Raw genomic sequence first — 23247 nt, 5'->3', positions numbered from 1 at the left:
ACTGGCTACTCTGCCTGGTGGGCTCTTACCCCAGATTTCCATGTTTTCTTCTTCCATTTAATTCTGGCATCTGCTCAGATGTCACCTTCTCAGAACTCTGTCTGTATAAAATAACAACTCTCTTGTGTACTAATTCTGTTTCTTTACTCTTCTTTCAAAATATTACTTATGTCTTTCTGATATAATATATATGTATTAATTTATGTCTTCTCCCACCAGAGTGTCATCTCTGTGAGGTTAGAAACTTAGTTTTTTTGTAATAAATTTATTTTATTTATTTATTTTTGGCTGCGTTGGGTCTTCATTGCTGTGCGTGGGCTTTCTCTAGTTGCGGTGAGCGGGGGGCTACTCTTCATTGCGGTGCGCGGGCTTCTCATTGCGGTGGCTTCGGGCTCTAGAGCACAGGCTCAGTAGTTGTGGCGCACAGGCTTAGTTGCTCTGCGGCATGTGGGATCTTCCCGCACCTGTGTTACTTTATTACTGTAAAATTTTCTTAACCAAAATTTGGTGAATTTCACTAGTCAGTCTACCTGACATTTTGTTTATGATTCTAAATTGTCTTAAATTGTGTCTACAGTATGTTCTTGTCCTTTAATTTGGTGAATGTATTAAAATTCTGTGTCCTCAGCATTGGCAGCTGGATTCTTAACCACTGCGCCACCAGGGAAGCCTAGCAACTTTGTTTTTATTTACTCCTTATACCCTGCCCTGGAAAGATACTTGCAGTTTAGAAACATTCAATTTAAAAAATTGCTTATTCAATTACTCAATAAATTGATATATTTATTACTCAATAATATTGCCTATAAATTAAAATATTCAATTGCTCAATAATATTGACATAATTTCTGAAAAGATACACGGAATACACTTAATTTCCTTTGGAGGGGAGCACTGAGTTAGAAAACAAACCTACCTTTCATTGTATACTATTTCATAATTATTAATATCTTAGTGAATATCGATTACTTTCTCCCAAATTTAAGAGATTAGTTAGTAGATAAAAACTGTAAATAAAATAGTCTACTCTTTTGTGGTCTATTCAATATTGCTTTGGTTAAGCAAATGTGAGCTAGTATAGACTACTTTTCTCACAGCTAAATTGTGAAGATGCTGGGTATATCTAATAAGATAACACAGAGTTAAAGAAGCTATGTTTTCATTTAAATTAAGTGGTTAGGGAGGGCAAAGAAATTTGTTAAAGATAAACAAGGGCATATTAAAAATTTTAAGAGTCTGTTTGATCAAAAGCTGATTTGAATCAGGCAGCATCCAGTCTAAAAGAAAGGGGCTCCAAGGACCAGTATAAAATGAAAGACTTTTATAGGCACAAGGGGACAGGAAGTTATACTGGGCAAAAAGGGGGGTTGGTAATTGAAAAGTTACTTTCCTTTAGGGGATGGCCAGGTTCTATCAGTCAGATTACCTAACTGATTAGGCCATTCCTGACTGACTGGCTTACGATTCCATTTCTGGGTGAGCTAAAACTGTGATTAAGTTCAATCTCAGTTTGTGGATATGGCGCTTAGCATAAGTGACTCCATTTTGGGCATGTTGTTTTGTTTTTAACAGATTAAAGAACTTGTCTGAAGTTAAGGAACTTCTGGAGGGAGAGGCTTAAAATTTGGATGCATACTGTTTCTTTAAAAGGTAATCAACATTTTTATTGATTAACTTTTCTTCTTACCTGAAAGATTAATACATGCATGTGATGAAAAATTTAAGTAGTACCAGAAGAGTCACAGTGAAAAGAAATCTTCTTCCCACATATGATCCCCAGGGTGCTAGTTTATCTCCCCAAAGGCAACTGTGCCATGTTCTAGAGTACTATCTTCAAATTAATCTATAGACACACACATATATGTATCTTCTTCTATATTGCATATCTTTTACACAAATGATACCTGCTATACATGCTGTAGTGCATTTTGCTTAAAATGTGATCTTTACATACGTATTTTAATTCAGTTTAAAAGTAAACTGAATTTCTGAAGCATGTTAATTGCATACACTTCCATGTTGACATTTAAATTACTGGGGTTTTTTTGTTTGTTTGTTTTGTTTTGTTTCGTTTTTAAATCAACTTTGGGCTTATTTCTGCTGAAGCTGCAGAGGGCACTGTAATCCTTCTGAAAGCATGACGTAGCCTTGGATAGTGCTTTGCAGTTCTTGAATGTGGTGTAAATTTTAGGATTTGGAGAAGATCCTGCATCATTTCAAATTACTTACTTGTACTCAGTTCTTTTATGCATCTCATATAAAATTAATTGTAGTATATTTGTATTATGCCATCACCTTCAACAGGAGTAATTTTTGTTTAATAGATACTATGTTTAATTTCCAAAGCACAAGCCTTATTTTAGTTTTGTGACAACTATTTGTGATGATCGCAGACATAGTATCCTTTTCTTTTTAATCATGGTTACACAGGGTTTGTGTGGCATTTTGGAAACTGCCCTGACCTGGATCAGTCTAATTCCACCATTTATAAACTATTGCCTCACTAGAAAATCATTTATCTCTGTGATTCACTATTTTCTCATCCACAAAATGGGGAAATTGGTATTTCTAAGGTTCCTTTCAGCTTCAGTAATTGTATAATGTCTTCATAAAAAAAGAAACTTGTTAAAATCGAGTATGGATGAGTGTCAGGTAGAATATGGACGTGTGAGGGAGTGGGAAAAGCGATCTAGGTTACAGACAAAATCTAAGGTAGTCATAGTGCCACAGAGACTGATGGCAGTCCACCAAAATCCATTCCCCTCTTCCTGTCCGGAAAGTAAGGCTACCCTCCCAGCCTGTCTTACACCTTGTCTGCTACTTCTAGGACTAGATAATAAAAACTTCACAGGTGCACTTTTCCTCCCTTGTCCTTGGTGAATATCCCTCCTCTTTCCCTCATTGACTGTTCCAAACCTTGACCACTCTCCTCAACCCTGGGTCCCATCTTCAACCTTACTGAGAAATCCCAGCTGTCAGGCAAGCCATGTCTCATCTCCCGGCCCTCCCACCCCTACAGCCTGGACTCCAACTGATCTATATCCCCACCAATTCTTGCCACTTTTCATGCCCTTCCTGAGAATGAGGTGTCTGTCATTTCTGAGATGCATCCTTCCATTTATGCCCTCGATTCTTTCCTCTCAGTCTCCCAGGCCTTTGCTTCAGCAATTATTCTGTATTTCAGAAAAATGCTAGAAAACAACAAAAATAAGAATCATCTGTAATTCCAGTACTCTAAAAAATTATCTAGGGCTGTCAAGTGAATATTCCTTACCACCCACCCATCAAATTTCATCTTCCCTAAAGTGGCTTATGTTAATTAAGTTCCTTTCCAATCTTATTTTGAATAGATGCAAGAAATCTATATAGAGAAGCAGCCACATTTATATTTTCAAGAATGGAATCATTCTCTACTTATTGGTGTGCAGTTTGCTTTTTACACTAACAAACCAGCATGTAGATCTTCCTTATTTTTATCTGCCTAATATTCAATTGTATGGTTACATTGTAGTTTATTTAGCCGATCTTTTATGGAAATTTAGATTGTTGCCAATTTTTTCGTTACAGCTTATAATACAAAATCCATCTATGTATTGATACATCTTTACACTTTCATGATTTTATTTTCATAGAATAGATCGCTAGAAGTTGAAATATTGACCCAAATGATATGCTTGTTTTGAATTATAATAAGTACTACCAAATTGCTTCCTAAATAATTTATATTACAGCCAAGAGTATGTGAGTGTTCATTTCTCCATTCCTTCACCATCACTTGATATTATCAGTATTTCTGATACTGATAAAATTTTTTCAATTTTATGGGGAAAAAGGATATTTTATTGTTTTAATTTGCAGTTCCCTGACTGCAAATAGGATTGAATGTTCTTTTATTGCTTATTAGTAATATTTATATCTTACTTTTTGAATTCTCTATTTGGATTAAATAGTCCTTTGCTTCTGTGCCCATTTTTTAAAAATATGGATTGTATATCTGTTCAGATACTTTGCTTACTTTTTAAAATTTGGCTGTTTTCTTACTTTTGAGTCTTAGGAGTTATTTATATATCCTAGATACAAGTCCTTTACCAGATGTTATTTACATATATATGCTCCCAGTTTATGATTTGTCTTAACAATGTCTTTCACACAACAAATGTTTGTAATTTTTATGAAGCCCAATTTATCATTTCTTTCTTTTGTGTATTGCACTTTTGGTGTCATATCTAGGAACTGTTGGCCTAAGCCAGGGTCACAAAGGTTTTCTCTTATGTTTACTTTTAAAGTTTTACAGGTTTAGATTTTAAATTATGTCTATGGTCTATTTGGAGTTAATTTTTATATAAGATGTGAGGTATGGATTTATGTTCATTTTTGGCACATGCATAGTCATTTGTGCCAGCACCATTCATTGAAAATATTCTCTATACTACATTGAATTGCCATTGTACCTTTCTAAAAAAGTCATTTGATCTTTTTGTTTATGTCTATTCCTGGACTCTCTATTTCATTCCATTGATATATATGTCTATCTTTAATTGTTATTGTTTTAAGCTACTAAATTTTAGGGCAGTTTGTTATACAGCAGTATATACCTGACAGAGTCACTGTCGAGAACGGTGAAATGTCTGAGATTTTACCCTTCTTGTAAGCTAACAAGTTAGCCTGCCACAATTTCATGGATGCGGGTAGAAGACCCAAGACTTCTGGGTCAGGGATGAGGAAAAGTTTATTACTTATAAAAAACAAAAATTTATTACTTATTACTGCAATAACAGTAGCCAGAATATCAGCATTTTTGTAGTTTTTTAAAAATTTTTATTTATTTATTTTTGGCTGCATTGGGTCTTCATTGCTGCGCTTGGGCTTTCTCTAGTTGTGGCGAGCGGGGGCCACTCTCTGTTACAGTGTGTGGGATTCTCATTGCAGTGGCTTCTCTTGTTGCGGAGCACGGTTTCTAGGCGTGAGGGCGTCAGTAATTGTGGTGCACGGGCTCTAAGCACGCAGGCTTCAGTAGTTGTGGCACGTGGGCTCAGTAGTTGTGGCTCACGGGCTTAGTTGCTCCGTGGCGTGTGGTATCTTCCTGGACCAGGGTTCGAACCCGTGTTCCCTGCATTGGCAGGCAGATTCTTAAGCACTGCGCCACCAGGGAAGCCCCTGTACTGGTTTTTTAAACCCCAGTTCCCACAAGACATTGCAAAGAGGGTCAAGTGACACTTGCACACACAGTGGATTTAATCACAAAAGAGGAACCCTGAGCTTAAGAAATCTATATCTTTTATAATGGGTAGTAAGTAAGTATGCCTTTTCTTTGTTCTGCAGTGAGACATCTTCATTTTCCAAGGCTTTTTCTTATACAAATATCCTTGAAAAGATATGTTGGAATAAAGGGTACACAGTGCTTTACTTACAAGATCTACAGAAACATGAAATCTATGGAGAATTGTCTCCCTACATTCATGGTTACTTCTTTCCTGAAATATTGTATGTCCAATAGAAATAAAATGAAAGCCATGATACCTACTAGCCACTTTCAAAAGTTAAAAAGAAAATCAAGTGAAATTAACTTGAATAACATTTTAGTTAACCAAATATATCCAAAATATTATCGTTTCAACATGTAATCAGTATACAAAAGCTTTAATGAAATATTTTTACACTTTGTTCTTCATACAAAAATCTTCAAAATGAGTGTATTTTATATTCACTGTATGTCAAAATTCTGATGCTAAATTTTGATCAGAACACTTAATCTTGTTGAGAGTTTATAAAACTTATCATTAAAAAATAGATTCACATACTCAAGTTATCTTAAACATACTTAAAAGTTTTTAAAAAACTGAATCAATTATCAGTTTTTAAATTAAATTAAAAATTTAATTCCTCAGGTGCACTAGGAAATTTCAAGCCCTCAGTAGCCACATGGGACTGGTGGATACTCTGTTGGACAGTATAGCTCTGATCCCTTCGAGTCTAACATATGTCCCTTCCCTGGTTCCCTTCTTTCTGGCCATTGCTCTTCGGTCTCCTTGGTAAGCTCCTTATCTTTGCCTTATTCTTAGATGTTACGGTTCCCTATGGCTTCATTCAAAGTCCTCTGCTGTTTTTATTCTCTGTCCCCATCATTGTTTTAGTTACCATTTGTAGGCAGATAACTCCCAAATCTATATGTCTAAACCAAAATCTTTTCTAAGCTTTAGAAATATACATCTGACTCTTTACTGAACATCACATGAACATCTCAAAATTTCCCAAACTAGCCTCATACTTTTCATTAAACTAGCTCTGTCTCCTTTGTTGTAATTTTCAATTGGTTTACAACAACCCAGTTAATATCTAAGAGAAAAACATTGAAAGTCACTTTTAACTCCTACTCGTGCTCAGAACCCACAACTAACAAATCAACAAGTTCTATGGGTTTTTTTCCTAAGTATTTTTTGAACCCTTGCCTTCTTGTGCATCACTAATACCACTGATATATTTCAGCATCCCCTTCCTTTTGTGACTACCTCCTATTTTTTTTTCCAGAATCAGTTCAAACACCGTTTTCTAAGAAGCCTCTGGTTTCTTATCCTCTGTGTTCCTGTAGTACCATAGGTATTACTTATAACTTGGCGCATCATATGACTTCCCAACAGGCAGTAAGCTCTTTGAGAGTTGGGCTCAGTCTCATTTTCCTTATATCCTAGTTTTTAAATTATTTAAATGCTTGATGTATATCTTTTTGAAGCATCAGTTGATGACAGTTATTACGCCCTCAACATCTTCATGATATTATAAGAAGTGGAATACACATACTTTAATACTTGTAAAAAATGATTGTCCCCAAAGAAGGTATTTCTGTTCTGAGAGAAGCATGAAAATACCCATGAAGTAAGTTTCTTCCTAAAAATGTTAATTGATACACTACAACTAGAATGGACCATAATACATAATCTTTTTAAAGATTTTTTTGATGTGGACCATTTTTAAAGCCTTTTATTGAATTTGTTACAATATTGCTTCTGTTTTATGTTTTGTTTTTTTGGCTGTGAGGCATGTGGGATCTTAGCTCCTTGACCAGGGATCGAACCTGCACCTACTGCGTTGGAAGGCAAAGTCTCAACCACTGGATTGCCAGGGAAGTCCCGTAATACATAATTTTTTAACACTTAGAGCCATCTCTGAAATGCAATCTCTGAAATGAGTATATATCAGTAATATTGAGAACCACATCATTTTATTCCAGAATCTATGAAGGGCATTGCATATGTAATTAGCAGAACAAATTGACAAGTGGGGCACATACATTAACATTTGCACGGTGGGTAAGCGTGATTGTTTTGATTATGATTTCCACGTATCTGTTTTTTTGCTTCTTTGACTTTTACAATCATTAACGTATACATCCCAGTATAAGAGGATACACTGAATTTTTATAATAAAACACTTATTTCATTTGGTGAAGTGTAAGATCTGCTCAACAGTAAAACGCCCTGGTTTCGCTTTATTGTTCATATGTTTCTCTAAGTATTTTGAGAAAAACTGTTTAGTTTGGTTTTTGAAAATTTATTTTTGAAGTTCTTTTGCAAATGTATGTGTGAGAACAGCCTGAATTTTCTTAGTGCACAGAATAGTAATGTTTATTTGAAAACCTAATAGTAGTGCTCATTACAGCAAAACACTGACCTCTTTGCTAGAGTGTACCCTTGATTGTTTATTTTTCAGTTTCTTCTAAACAAGTTTGTAATTAGAATTTTCTGTTTGTGAGATAACCTGTCATCTTGTGAGAAACTATTGGAGAGTTAACTGAAAGTGGAAGCAAATCCCAAGGAATCCCTAAAAAATAGCTCACCCCCTTTACCTGGCTTCTTCAGACTGAAAAAAAACCCCAAATAAATCCACTGATAACAACCCAATCCTGTAGGAATTTATGCATCTATTATTTGGAAACAGAGTTCAATGCCCACATTACCTAGGTAAGATATTTGAAAGCAGCTGCCTCAGAGGAACAGGAGTGGGTAATAGATAAGGAGTAGAAACTGCTGTTTCTGTTTTAAGCTTTTTCACACAATTTGATTTGTAAACTCGGTGCACACAGTATTTCAATAAAAATAAAACTTAACATAGAACAAGAAAATTTATAAAAAGAAATTATCAACCCCAAACCTAGGCATTAGTTCCTGTGTTTTCTTATACACTAGATGTACACCCATTGAAAGAAAGCTGGAGTGGTTCTCCTTGAGTGGGGCTTCTCTCAAAGCCCCTCCTGGATATCAGTGGCTGGGGCAGGACTCAGTCATGAGCAAACAGCTGGGGGGAGTCATTACTTGTATCAAGGGAACCACAGGTGAGAGATTCCTCAAACACCCACAAAGAGAAAGAGTTCTTCCCAATGTAGTCCTTTCCACTCTGCTTCCAAAAGCCAGTATGATGGACTGATGTTTCCTGTCTAAAAGGGGAATGAAACTAGAAAACCACTATTTCTGGGATTTTCAGACATGTGTATCCTTCATAAAACCCTGGTCTCTACTCTGAGAAACATTAGAGCAGAATCCACTTGCATCATCCATGTCCTTGATCTCCTTTGCTTGATAATTGAAGAAATAGTAAAATAAAATGAAAATAACTCTAGCTGGGTCAAATTACCATTCTTACTAATCTTTGCCCCTTGACCAGATTTTGTCATTCAGCTTAGCATGATTGATGCTGGGGACAAAGTTGCCAGAATGAATTCATGATTTATGACGAGGGGCAGGAAAAATGGAGACAAGGATAAAATTCCCCCTCCTTTGCCTACCTTCTGGGTGTGACGTGCTATGAGCCCATTGCCTTTGGAGGCATTGAGCTCTGGGTTCTCATCTGTGAGATCCATTTGGGTAGCCAGACAACTCAGAGGAAGTCTCCAGGTAGAGTAAAAGGGAAAAGAGAGATAGAACTTTTGCTGGCTTCTCTGGATGATGTGGGGAGCAAGCTGTTAAGACAGAAGGCAACTCATGGATCTAATGACCCTCTGTTAGAGCAGGTGCCTCTAGATGGGTTATATCACCTTTTCCAGATGATGACTGTGGATAGTATTCTCTGGAATTAGATTGTCTGAAACTATTTTATTTTCATTTTCATTCAGGATGACTTCAACCTACTAATAAGTGAATATTGAGAAAGATCAGGAGCTAATGATTAGTTTACCTAATTGTACTTGTTATTCAGTTTTATTTCTTTAATCGTTCCCAAAGTAACACGAGCCTTGTCAACTGTATTTTTTTAAGTGACATTATTCTGTTTTACTGTCAAAGAGTATCAAGCTTTAAAAATAAATGTCAAGAGCCTAATCAAATTTAATCAGAAAGTCTTTTTACCAAATGTATAAATATATATTGTATATTGTATACAATGCTCACAAGTGTACATTATATATAATGCTCACATTGACATAAGATTACCAGCTCTATCTCAATACACCATGTCAAAATGGACATTGACTAATTTTCCTCTTCACGAATAGGTACATACATAGTGATCATTATCTTGAAAGAAGTATCAGTGAATTCTATCTTTGGGCTTCCTTCAGCAAAGAGCTCACAAAGCAAGTATTTGAGCCAAGCTTACCAAGTGTGCTACAAATTCAAACTGGTCAGAAACCATCGTCAGAAAACTCTTCCTTCCTTTTTGCCATTTTAAATGGTTCAGAGTACATACCAGCTGATTCCTGATTGAGCTTTCCTGACACCATTGAATATCCTCACTTCCTCTTTTCGTATACAAAATCGAGGGCGATGAAGTTGAGGATCATTTTCCAAAATGACTCTTCCTGCTCTAATATGCTCCTCCTTTGATTTCCATGAGAATATTTCATTCTCTTCCAAAATTCTTTTCAAAAATGTATTTTAATTTTTTTTAAAGTATAGTTGATTTACAGTGTTGGGTTAATTACTGCTGTACAGCAAAGTGATTCAGTTATACATATATATATATATATATATATATATATATTCTTTTTTAAATATTCTTTCCCGTTATGGTTTATTATAGGATATTGAATATTGTTCTCTCTGTTATACAGTAGAACCTCGTTGTTTATCTATTCTATATATAAAAGCTTACATCTGCTAACCCCAACTTTCCACTCCACCCTTCCCCCAACCCCCTCCCCCTTGGCAACCACCAGTCTGTTCTCTATGTCCGTGATTATGTTTCTGTTTCATAGAAAGGTTCATTTGTCTCATATTTTAGATTCCACATATAAGTGATATCACATGGTATTTGTCTTTTTCTGACTTACTTCACTTAGTATGATAATTTCTAGTTGCATCCATGTTGCTGCAAATAGCATTATTTCATTCTTTTTTATGGCTGAGTAGTATTCCATTGTATACGTGTACCACATCTTCTTTATCCATTCATCTGTCAATGGACATTTAGATTGTTTCCATGTCTTAGAAATTGTGAATAGTGCTGCTATGAACATAGGGGTGCATGTATCTTTTTGAATTATAGTTTTGTCCATGTGTATGCCCAGGATTGGGATTGTTGGATCATATGGTAATTCTGTTTTTAGTTTTCTGAGGAACCTCAGTTTTCCACAGTGGCTGTACCAACTTACATTCCCGCCAACAGTGCAGGAGGGTTCCCTTTCCTCCACACTGTCTCCAGCATTTGTTATTTGTAGGTTTTTTAATGACGGCCATTCTGACTGGTGTGAAGTGGTACTGCATTGTAACTTTGATTTGCATTTCTCTGATGATTAGCGATGTTGTGCATCTTTTCATGTGCTTTTTGGCCATCTGTAGGTCTTCTTTGGAGAAATGTCTATTTAGGTCTTCTGCCCATTTTTGGATTGGGCTTTTTTTGTTATTATATTGTATGAGCTGTTTGTATATTTTGGAAATTAAGCCTTTGCCCGCTGCATTGTTTGCAAATATTTTCTCCCATTCTGTAGGCTGTCTTTTCATTTTGTTTGTGGTTTCCTTTGCTGTGCAAAAGCTTGTAAACTTGATTAGGTCCCATTTGTTTATTTTTGTTTTTATTTCTATTGCCTTGGGGGACTGCTTGTCAACTGTACTGATGAGGTCAAGAAACATTATATCAATCACGTATTCCAGACTGATCCTTGGTAATTGAGTATCTCTTTATGCCAGGAACTAAGAACTTAGGATACATCTTGATCAAAATAGATAAAAATAGATTTGAAATTCAAGAGATTTGATATTCCAACTACATTTCCATTGCCTGTAGACCTATTTTTCTTCTCCCTGCCCCCCAAATGCACACACTATTTAAAATTTAAACTATTTCATGGTAAATGTTGAAATACAAATATATTTTTAATTTGATTGTTTCCTATCACTCCTACTTTTTTTCTGGTAAAGGCCATCAAGTATATTCTTTTTGAATTTTTGTTAGGCTTGTTTATCATTTTTATTTGAGCTAAGATGTTATATTCTAGGAGATGTTCTTAGCCACTAGATAGTAAAAATTAAATGATCATTTATAAGATTTTGATTTTATGTCTCTTAAGCAACATGTTTTTGCTTTTGAAGCATTATGTACACTCCATTTTATTTAAGTAGTGATTAATAAAGATGGATTTTGTCTTATATAGTAACGAAGATTGTTCCCTTATTCTATAAGAAGTATTATCTAATAAATATAAATAGAGGGAGCAGGGATTATAAATTCATGCTTTTGGGCATTCCCTTACTTCACTCCACTGCATCCAAGCATATTATTCATGATGAATACACCATAAGAGAAAATTAAAATAAAATAAGAATTTCTATAAACCAGAAGTGACACAGCAGTATACACGAATGAAGAGAATGAAGCCAAGGATCTGCTGGGAGTTCAGCTCTTACGAGGTAAAGGGAAGAGAGCAAAAAACCAAGCCAGGTTTGGTTTCAATCCAGGGACTAAAACAGCAGCAGAGGAGACTGAATATTTACTAGGATCCCTGCCTGAGGTTGTGACTTATGCAAAGCCTGAGTCCGAGGAGGTTTCTGGATGCATGTTTTTTTGTTGTTGTTGTTTGTTTGTTTGTAATCTCATGCTAAATTGTTTATTGGCATTGTTATATACAGAATCCTGAAAGAAGTGTTGTTCACTTAAAGGGAATGTATTAAATTGGGAACTCTGCAATCATGTTTTCTATGAAGGAGCCGAGTAAATTTGGAGGCTCCGATATCGTATTCTTTAGGGTTCGCATGATTTGATTTAAAGACTATTGTTTCTAAAGCTCTTTTCTGATAGAAAACTAAGAGACTAATAAATATGAGTGAATTTAGTTTCACTCCCTCTAGTGAAACTGTTACTAAAATAACTTAATCAAATTCTGAATTGTTTTGTTATTTGCACCAGGCATATGAGTGGCAGAGTTAGCTATCTTCCTTCTGTGATGTTTATTAAGGTCTGGGGCCAAGCTTCCCTCTTATGCAGCAAATTGATTTTCAGTATGCCCAATATTATTAGGTGGCAGGAGCTCTGAGCAGCCAGTATGCTCTTTGGTTCTGGACTGCCAAACTACTGGGCAAAAGAGAGGTGAGTGGAGAAAACAGAGAGTCAACAAGAACCTCCAACTAGAGAAAATCTCCAAAATGCAAATTCCAAAACGTGGGAAATTAATTTTAGGAAACACATCTATCAAAATCAATAAGTGGAAGATGAATTCATCCTAGATGCATGAAAATAAAAGAATAATCCAATGGGCTTCCCTGGTGGCGCAGTGGTTGAGAGTCCGCCTGCCGATGCAGGGGACACGGGTTCGTGCCCCGGTCCGGGAAGATCCCACATGCTGCAGAGCGGCTGGGCCCGTGAACCATGGCTGCTGAGCCTGCATGTCTGGAGCCTGTGCTCCACAACGGGAGAGGCCACGACAGTGAGAGGCCCGCGTACTGCAAAAAAAAAAAAAAAAAAAGAATAATCCAAAAAGTCATTCAAAATAAGTATGTTTATGATCCTCAAAGATACGAATAAAGGAATAATGCAGAACAAGAAAAAAGAAAAATACAGGAAGAAATGAAGTAAGAACATGTGGATATGAAAACAAATAGAAATTTTGGAAATGAAAAACACAGTAATTGAATTAAAAAAATTTTAGTCTTGGGAAAAAGGAAAAGAACTATAGAAACTGATGGAAGGCCTATGTGGTGGAAGTATAGTGGAAATGGGGATAGGCTGGTGATGTAGAAGGAGGAAAGGATTATGTTCGATCCTATGTATGTCAACTTATGTGAGTATATGAAAAATCAAAATAAATGAAATAAAACCCTTATGAGCACATAGGATAAACCCTAGACAGGTCAAAGTCAAAGAGAGAATCATTGAACTGCAAGATCATACTCAGGAATTTTCTCAGAATTCAGTCTAGATAGATAAAGTAATTTAAAAAATATGATTAATTAAAGGAAGTGGAGGAAATGGAGCTAAAGAGGCTCCAACATTCATACTGAAATCTAACAAGAATTCCAGAAGAAGTGAGTAGAGGAAATAAGAAGAAATATTCAAAGAGGCAATGGCTGAGGAATTTTCAAAAATTGAGAAAGGTGGAATTCATTAGATTGAAAATATACCCCATAAGGTGAGGAGGAGGGATAAATTGGAAGATTGGAATTGATATATACACATTACTATATATAAAATAGATAACTAATTAGGACCTACTGTATAGCACAGGGAACTCTACTCAATACTCTGTAATGGCCTATATGGGAAAAGAATCTAAAAAAGAGTGGGTATATGTATATATATATAACAGATTCACTTTGCTGTACACCTGAAACTAATACAACATTGTAAATCAACTATACTCCAATAAAATTTTTTAAAAAAAGAAAAAAAAAGAAAATATGCCCCAAAGGGCAAGTAAAGTAATTAAAAGTAACTCTGTACCTAGCCATAAATTGTGAAATGGGGGAATATCATGAATAAAGAGAAAAGTCTTAGAATCTTCCAGAAAGGAAGAAGAGGATTAACAATTAGACTGAGAACAGACTTCTCACTAGCAATAGTATATGACTGAAGATAATAGAGTATCCTCAAAATGCTGGGGTAAAATAGCTACCATGTAGAATTTCATACCTAGTTAATCTATGACAAGATTAAGGGTAAAAATATAGATACCTGCAGATACAGAGATAATAAGAGAATTTATATACCTACAGATATTCATTGAGAAAACTACTAGAGCATGTGTTCTAGAGGGAAGAAGTGGAATGGAAGAAATGACAAGTGCGTGAAGGGGTAAATAGTAAAATATCGTTCTGTTCTTCTGAATGAGAAAATATATATCAGGCATATGCTTTACATACAGTAAGTGCTGAATTAACATTAGCCGTTAGCACTTACTGTATGTAAAGAAGCATGTGCTTAATATACATTTTCTCACTTAAAACAATATTTTGTATATGCGTGGTTTCTAATTCAAGGGACAAAACATTTTCTATTATTTAGGTTATAAAGACTATTCTATCATGGTTAATGTTTTAGCTATCAGAGGTAATGAGTGGTATTTTTTAAAAAAACTATGTGCCTCAAAAAGATATATACATTTACCAGAATGGCTAAAGTTAAAAATAATGATAACACCAAATGTTGGTGAGGATCAAAGAAATTGAATCACTCATACATGGCTGGTGGGAATGTAAAATGGTTCAAGAACTCTGGACAATAGTTTGGTAGTTCCTTAAAAAAAAATTAAATGTGTACTTACCATATGTCCCAGCAATTGCACTTTTGAACATTTATCACAGGGAGATGAAAACAAGTTCACACAAAGTCCTGTACATGAATGTTCTTAGCAGCTTTGTTCATAATAGCCAAAAGCTGGGAATAACTCAAAGGTCCTTCAACAGGTAAATGAATAAACAAATTGTGATACAGTCATACCATTCGGTACTACTCAGCAATAAAAAGGAACCAGTGATACATACAGTCACTTGGATGGACCTCAGAGTAATTATGCTGAGTTAAAAAAAGCCAATCTCAAAAGGTTACATACCTTATGATTCCATTTATGTATAATTCTATTTATAGTGGAATACAATTACAGAGACAAAAAACAGATTGGTGGTTGCCAGGTGTTAGAAATGGGAGGTAGGAGTAGAGTGGGTGTGCTATATACAGAGGTGAGGGGGAGACTTGTGGTGATGGAACAGTTCTGCATCTTGATGGTGGTGACCATACAAATCTACACACATGATAAAATTGCATGGAACTCCATCCACGTATGAGTACATATAAACTAGTGAAATCTGAATGAGCTCTCTAGATTGTACCAATGTAATTTCCCTGGTTTTGGTACTGTACTATAAGTTATGAAAGATGTTATCCTTGGGAGAAACTGGATAAAGGGTACAGTACAAGGTAGCTCCCTTTACATTTTTTTTTTTTTTTTACAATTTCAGGTGAATCTACAATTATTTCAAAATTAAAAGTTAAAAAAGCGATTTACTCAATGTTTAGCAGTTTCACAATGATTATCCTAACCTTTGTGCTAAAAATTTTGAAAGCAGCCCTGAATCAATATTTAACAAGATAAGTTTTCATAAATGTAGACGGTGGACTCTTCATGCTCTAGGTAACACAGTCATAAATGATTTTCTTTAAAAAAGGTGGGTTTTTTGCTCGTTTAAATAAAGCCACATTGCTTTAGGAAAAATAATTTATTTAATTTTTAAAGATTGCCAGTTATGTAGGACTTCAAGGTGGGACTGTGTCTTATTAATCTTTGTTTGCTTCCACAGGCAGTAACAAACAAAACACATTAATCATTTCAGATAATCAACATATTTGCTGATTTCTTAATTTTGCTGCCCTGTTCTGCACTGTATTACTCCAGATGTATAACAACTCCCTTCTTCCTTGATGTTCATGAAGAAAACAATTTGACCAATTTACTATCAAAGCCATTTGTGTGGGCAACTAATTTTTTAGGTGGGAATAAATGAAGATGGTTTACATGACATATGCAACTTAATATTGAATATTTAAAATTTCTCTTTTTAAAAGTTCTTTGGTGCCTTCTCTCATAGGCCAGTTATTTTTGTAGTCTTTAGCCTTCTGCCATGTTATCTTATCCCTTTCTCTCCATACTCTTTACTCTTCTCTCTTTTATATTCCTTCTTGCCCATAAATTTCTGCATTAAAAAAATGCAGAGCCATTTCTTGATTTCATTGTCTTTCTCCAACTTATCCGTCCACAGTTTCACGTTTCATTTCTAACAAAGCTGATTCCTCCATCAGTGGAGCTTGAGTGCCACCTATTATAATACTTCCAGCCTGACTACTGGAATTTTAAAAACTGCCTATAATACTTTTGGAAACAGTTTGAGGTACAAATAAATAAATTAGACAAAGTTATGTATATACCACACAGAAATGTGTACATGTGTGCATCAAAAGAGACATATAAAAATGTTCATAGCAGAAGTATTTTCAATGACCAAAAAAGTAGAAACAACCAAATGCTTACCACCAGTAGAATGAATAAATAAATTATGGTATTTTCATATAATGAAATACCTAATGAAAATGAATGAGGTACTGCTACTTACAGTGAGGTGGGTAAAACAAATTCGATGATGAACACAAAAAGCTGGACACAAAAGAATACACACTGTTTGATCTATTTTAAATAAAATTCAGAAATAGGTAAAACAAATCAATAGTGTTAGAAATCAGGACAGTTTTTTCTTTTGGGGAAGAGGCGCATTAAAATTGGAAGGGGGCTTCATGGGGACTTCCAGGGTGCTGGTAATTTTCTTTTTCTTGGTATTTGTGGAGATTGCAAAATCTCAGTGTACATTCACTCTGTGAATGTGCACTGAGCTGACCCTTGTAGTTTGTATATTATGTATATTATACTTCAGTTACATAGTTTATTTTTAAAAAGGTGAGTTAAATATTCTCATTTGTTTCACAGTTGACCAAGCTAAACTTAAAATATTGTGTTATTTGCCATTGAATCAGAAGTGGAATGCAGGTCCAGTGCTTCTGTACCACTAGTACCATTTTCAACTTGTTTTGACACTCTTTACCCTTTACTTTTTCTCTGAAAGACCATGGCCATATAATTTAGGCTTTGCAGGCCATATGGCCTCTGTTGCAATTACTCAACTCTGCCATCAGTGTGAAAGCAGTTATAGACAATTTGTAAATGAATAGGTGTGGTGGTATTCTAATAAAACCTTATTTATAGACAATGAAACAAATTCATTTAATTTTTATGTATCATAAAATATTATTCCTATTTTGTTTTTTGTTTTTAACCATTCAAAAATGTAAAAACCATTCTTAGTTCCTGGGCCATACAAAAATGGGTGGCAGGCTGGATTTGGCCTGTGGGCCTCAGTTTGACAGACCCTGTTGAAGGAGGTCTGTTTGCAGTGTTGATATGAATTGCAATTTATGTCCATAACTTATGTATTTCTTTATATACATGGGCATGCTACACTGTGAGGCTCTTTAAATTGTAAAATTTCCAGTTTATTTAGCACAGTCACTAATTTCATGGCTCATAGGTTGAGCTAGAAAGTTTTCTGAAGAACAGTTTTGTCCAAGGTCTCTCTCTTGTGTTTTCTTTCATTTCTTCCTTTTGCATTTAATGTGAATAAACAAAATGTTCTAGGATAAGAACAAAAGGATTTATCAAATGTCAACAGCTGTTGAGCCATCTGTTATTGAAAAAGAGTTTGATTAGCACCCTGGGGCAGTCAAGCCATTTTAGCTCTGGATGTACTAGAGGAAAGAGGAAATAGAAGGTATAGCTAACCAGTGATAAGTATCACTATTGACAGCATCTTATTTGGAAAAAAGATTTGGATAACAAAAGAAGTAGTAATTTGAAGACTTCTGATAAATTATAATTCTTATGAATTTTTTAATTCATTTTGGTAAAATAAAAGGAAGTCATGGCATATGAAAAGAAAGAGCTGAGAAAATTACTTATAAATTTGTAAAAAAAATTTGATGGTCTATACGCCATTGATTCTCAGTTGGTTTCCTGGGGCATACATGCTATAAATCTTCTACAAACATGGTCCTGGATTTTGCTCATTGAATTTTGGTTACAACTGAGAATAGAAACTATTTCACCAAATGCCTGGCAGACTGAACCCGCAGCTGTATGATAAGATGTGGTGAGGAGTGGGGTACAACTTGCCACAAGAAACATATGAGAGGTGGTGTATATTACCAAGTTGACACAAAGGAAATGCTCGTGTTTATTAGAACAAGTGAGGATTTGGCCTGGTGAGGTTATAGGATGGAAGTCAAGGCAGTAAACACTTAAACCCAAACAGCAAGATAGTGCTGAAGGTCATTTAAGGGCATTCTGTAGTAATAGGTGGATACAGTTGCATTCCTTTGAATATACAGCCAAATATTCTAGTATCCAAAGTGTGCTATGAACACAGTCATTGTTTAAACATGTTTCTCAACATAGCCACTATTGGGACTTTGGGCAGAATAATTTTTTGCTGTAAGAATAACCTCACATGCTTTGCAGGATGTTTATCATCCCTGCCCCACCCACTAAATGACAGCAGGATCCCCAGTTATTGGGACAACCAAAACACCTTCGCATCCTTCCAAATGTGGTGTGGTATCACCACTCCTGACCCTGAACCATTGGTTTGAAGACTACAGTTCTGTGTCACCAACTTTACTCACAGTGGACTTTTGCCAGACTGTTGGTTAGATGGCTATAATACCAGAGTTTGCAACAATAGACAACTTGGCAATAACACATAAAGATAGGAAATGTTTCTTTCACCCTTCAGATGAACAAAGCAAAAAAGACACATTAAATAAAAGATGTGCTATCCCTAAAATTAAAGTACATTGTTCTTTATTCTTTCTCTATATACAAGGCTGGTACAAGTAGAAGGTTGTGTATGGCTATTTCTAATAAGCACAGCTTTTCACTAATTTCAGGACATTGATCCTACTCTTCCTTTGTGGATGATACATTGTTTTGTACTCTTTTGTCTTTCTTTCACATGTCAGCCCTTCAGACATGTGAATTATTTAATTATGGCTTCCACAGGTAAATCACTTTTAGTTATTTAGTTCGCATGAACTAATACCTTATGTAAAGTAGTTTCCATACACTTCATTGTCCTTGTCACTGTTATTTGTCAATAGCCTTCCTAAAGTCTGGTGCCCAGAATTAAACCAATCAATGTGGCTGTCCATTGTTAGGTTACAGTGAGTATTGAGTACTGTGACCCTCTTTGGTCTGGATGTTAACTTCCTGTCAACGCAAATGAAGAATTGTATTTTAGATATCATGAGTTATTATTTCTTAATGTTGTAGTTTTGGTAATTTAAAACTTTTTTGGTTGTTTTTATGGAAATTAGTTACTCTTTTTCATCTTGTACCTGAGTTATTAAGGTTTTATTCTTATGTTTCAGACTTTATGTTTTCCTTTCATATTTTTTCATGTTGATTTTTAGCTTACTTAAATTTATGAGGAATAGTTTGAATCCTTATTATGTCACCCATTATGTTAACAATCTCTTTTATAGTCGTGTCAAACACAGTTTTGAGAAGCATACTTTTATGTCTTTATTCAAATTGTCAATAAAAATGTTGGACAGGGTAGAGCCAATAATAGAGTTCTGCAGCAAATCAATAGACAACACTTTCCAGGTTGACACTAATCAGCAAAGTAGTTATTATTCTCAATAAGCAAAGTGTTAACAGTGATTTCCTCTGAAGAGTAGGGTTTGGGAGGAGGTGGAAAATTTTAACTGTCTATATTTATTGGTTTGATGTTTTTCAGTGGCTGTTTATTTATTTAGAATAAAAAAAATAGGGCTTCCCTGGTGGCGCAGTGGTTGAGAGTCCGCCTGCCGATGCAGGGAACACGGGTTCGTGCCCTGGTCCGGGAGGATCCCACATGCCGCGGAGCGGCTGGGCCCGTGAGCCATGGCCGCTGAGCCTGCGCGTCCGGAGCCTGTGCTCCGCAACGGGAGAGGCCACAACAGTGAGAGGCCTGAGTACAGCCAAAAAAAAAAAAAAAGAAATTAGTAAAGAACCTAGACACTCTTTTTTTTTTTTTTTTTAACAGATTATGAGGTAAAATTTATATGCAGTGACATGCAAAAATATTAAGTTCAGAATTCCATGGATCTTGACAAATGTATGTCCCTTGCATAAACACAAATCGACCAAGACAGAGCATTTCCATCACTTCAGAAAACTGGCTCCCCTAGGTATGCTTTTACTATCTCCTTTTCTGACAGGGCTTCAATTCTTTCGTCTTCTTTTTTTTTTAGTGGGTTCAATTCTTTCTTGATGGTGTTTGTTTTACTCTTCTGATTCACAGTAATCTATGTTTCCCTAGTCTACATCAATCTAAGCTAAAAATAGGAATTCTCAAACATAATAAAGGAGTGTTCCAACCATTATAAGCGAAAGCCACACCAACTCAAATTCATCTGATATTTAGTAAAATAGTAGGTTATGTAATCAACAGGCAAAATCAATAGTATTCATATTTACACATAATAACCTGTTGGAGGACATAATAGGAAAGGAAGAAGATCCTGTTTATGATGAAAAATGGAATGAGTTTAAGTAGATTATCTAGGCATGAACTTAACAAGAAATATTCAGACCTGTATGAGGAAAACTATGTGACATCTCCAAAATGCACAAAATTAGATTTGAACAAATGGAAAGACACATCATATTCTTGTCTAGAAAGACTGAATATCATATATATGACAGTTTTTCCTAAGTTAATTTATAAATTTAATGTTATCCAGATGAAAACTGGAGCTATACTAGTTGATTAAAAATTTTATTTGGAAGATCACTAAGCAAAAATAGCCAGGAAAACCCTAAGAAAGAAGAGAAATGACTGGAAAGCTAGTCCCAGCAGATATTATTGCTGCATGAATTCCACAGACTAATGTAATAGACAAACTAATGTAATTGGACTAATAGAATAGAATAAAAAATCCAGAAATAGTCCCAAATGCATACAGAAATTGATATAGGATAAAGATAATATATCTAAAGCAGTGCTGTAAGGTGGATATTTTAATAAATGATATTTGCATAGCTAAATAGCTATATGGAAAATGATAAAATTTGATCCTTCCTTAAAGCATACACCAGGATGAATTCCAAATGTATCAGGGAAATTATACTACTAATATGGGAGAATTCCTTTGTAATTCGTAAATGGGAGACTTTCTTGGTTAAGATTTTAAAAATCTAGAAGAAATAGGGTAATGACAGATAAGTTTGCACCAAAATAAAAAAGAATTCTTGCACGAAAAAAGCTATAAGAAAATTAAAATAAAAAACAAACTGGGAAAAGTATTTATGAATTATATTACAGATAAAGGGTTGATATCTCTAATATAAAAAGAGCTTCTAAACATACAGTAGAAGACCAGTAACCCTAAGAAAAATTGGCAGAAGTTAACTAATAAAAGTAATAATAAATGCTAATTGTCCTAAATAAAATTAAAAGATATTCAACCTCACCTATAATGAGAAATGCAAATTAAAATTACACTGACATACAATTTCTCAACCATCAGAAAAACAATAGTAAAAATTTTGGCAATATACTCTATTGGCTGGTAGAAATGCAGAAAGATACAAACTCTATGGAGGGGAATTGGCAATATGTAGCAAAGTTGTATTTGTATTTTTTCTTTGACCCAGCAACTCCAGTTCTCGGAATTCATCTCAGATATATGGACATTGCAAAAGTAAAAAAGAACACATACACAGAGCTTTTCATTGTAGAACTATTTTCAATAGAAAAAGATTCAAACAAGTCAAGTGTCCATGAATGAGAAATAGTTGAATAAACTATTATGCATCCACATAATAAAGTACTATGCTCCTGTAAAGAAGAATAAAGAATATATTTATACACTGCTTTGAAATGAGCTCCAGGGTAGATAATTAAGTCAAAAAATCAAGGAGAAAACTGTGTATATTATGCTTACTGTTTAAGGAAGTAAATTATTTTTTTTTGGCTTTTATTAGAAAAATGAAAGAGCAACCCAAAGCTAAAAGGAAAAAGTGTTATATAGAATAGGATTTCTCAACGGCAACACTACCTAAACTTTGGACTTAATAATTCTTTGTTGTAAGATTGTCTGGTGCATTGTAGGATGGTTAGCTGTATCTCTGGCCTCTACCTGCTAATGCCAGCAGCTCCTACCTAGTTGTGACAATCAGACATTGCCAAATGTTCCCTAAGGGACACTATTTTCTCACTTGAGAACTTCACTGATTGTGGAAGAGACAAAGTGGAAAGGTAGAAATGGAAGCTGGTCTTCTCAGAATATATCCTTCTTTTTTTTTAAGATTTGACTTTGGAACCATGTAAGTGTTTTATAATAACTATATAGTAAATTAGTCCAAAATAAAAAGCAGTTCCTAAAAATTGGAATCAAAATGACACAAATTGAGTTGCTAGGTTAACCACACAGAGAGTAGATATTTCAAGTGACTTTAAAACATAATAATTTTACTGTACAACTCTAATGAATGTACTGTAAAGAGAAAAAGAACTGCAAAGAAACATTAATTTTTCTTTTTTTAGTAATAAGTGTTAGCCATAATATTGATACTGTTGTTCAAAACTAATTAATAACTAATTATGTTAATGCTGTTAGGAACCAAATATTTTTAGCAAAAGAGAAGAGACATATAAAAGTACAAACAAAAAATTAAGTAAAAGCATCTTATCCTAAATTTAGGTTGGAGATATTAAGATGAGCTCATGATATATTTTCTCTTAAAACAAGTGTTTCCTAGCCCTGTCTACTGAAAAAGTCCTGAGACGTTACTTTATAGTACCCAAGCTGTGGTCTTTAAATAACTCTTTCCTCATAAAAAGGAACCAGAGTTTCTTGCAGAAATGAGTGTTTCCAGGTACAGGGCAGAAAAATGTACAAAGAGAGTCTGAAAGATTTTGCATACCAGAAACTGAGGAAGCACCAAATCCTACTATGAACAATGATAAAAATGACAGAGAAGCCAAAATAAAGAGGCTTCACCAGACAAGGAATAATAACTGTGTTAGATTAAAGCACAACAGATATGTTAAACTTCATGACTTCATAATGATGCTCAAATTAAAAGCTTCATTGGTTACTTTCGGAGAATGTTACAGAGCCAACTCATTATTCTGAAACTTGGTAAATAAAGGGAAAAGGTTTAAACACGCATCTGTCTTTGCTGTATGAAGAACCTCAGAGTATTAGCCATATAGTTAATATGGGAATGTTTTTCTTTAT

The 23247-nt window shown here is 34.8% G+C and overlaps 1 long non-coding RNA gene across 2 annotated transcripts in view; it reads left to right on the top strand.

The window, feature by feature from the left end:
- The window catches only part of LOC117312468 (uncharacterized), a 264175-nt gene that overhangs the window by 3572 nt on the left and 237356 nt on the right, over positions 1-23247 (top strand). For both annotated transcript variants that reach the window (XR_004526801.2, XR_012331927.1), the window contains exon 2: positions 1573-1650. This is a non-coding gene — a long non-coding RNA (uncharacterized lncRNA). The remainder of the gene's footprint in view (positions 1-1572; positions 1651-23247) is intronic.

Source organism: Tursiops truncatus, chromosome 5, assembly GCF_011762595.2.
Source record: "Tursiops truncatus isolate mTurTru1 chromosome 5, mTurTru1.mat.Y, whole genome shotgun sequence".
In the NCBI taxonomy this organism is placed as follows: Eukaryota; Metazoa; Chordata; class Mammalia; order Artiodactyla; family Delphinidae; genus Tursiops; species Tursiops truncatus.
The sequence above is the reverse complement of the archived record's forward strand: the minus strand, read 5'-3'. Positions and strand labels throughout refer to the sequence as shown.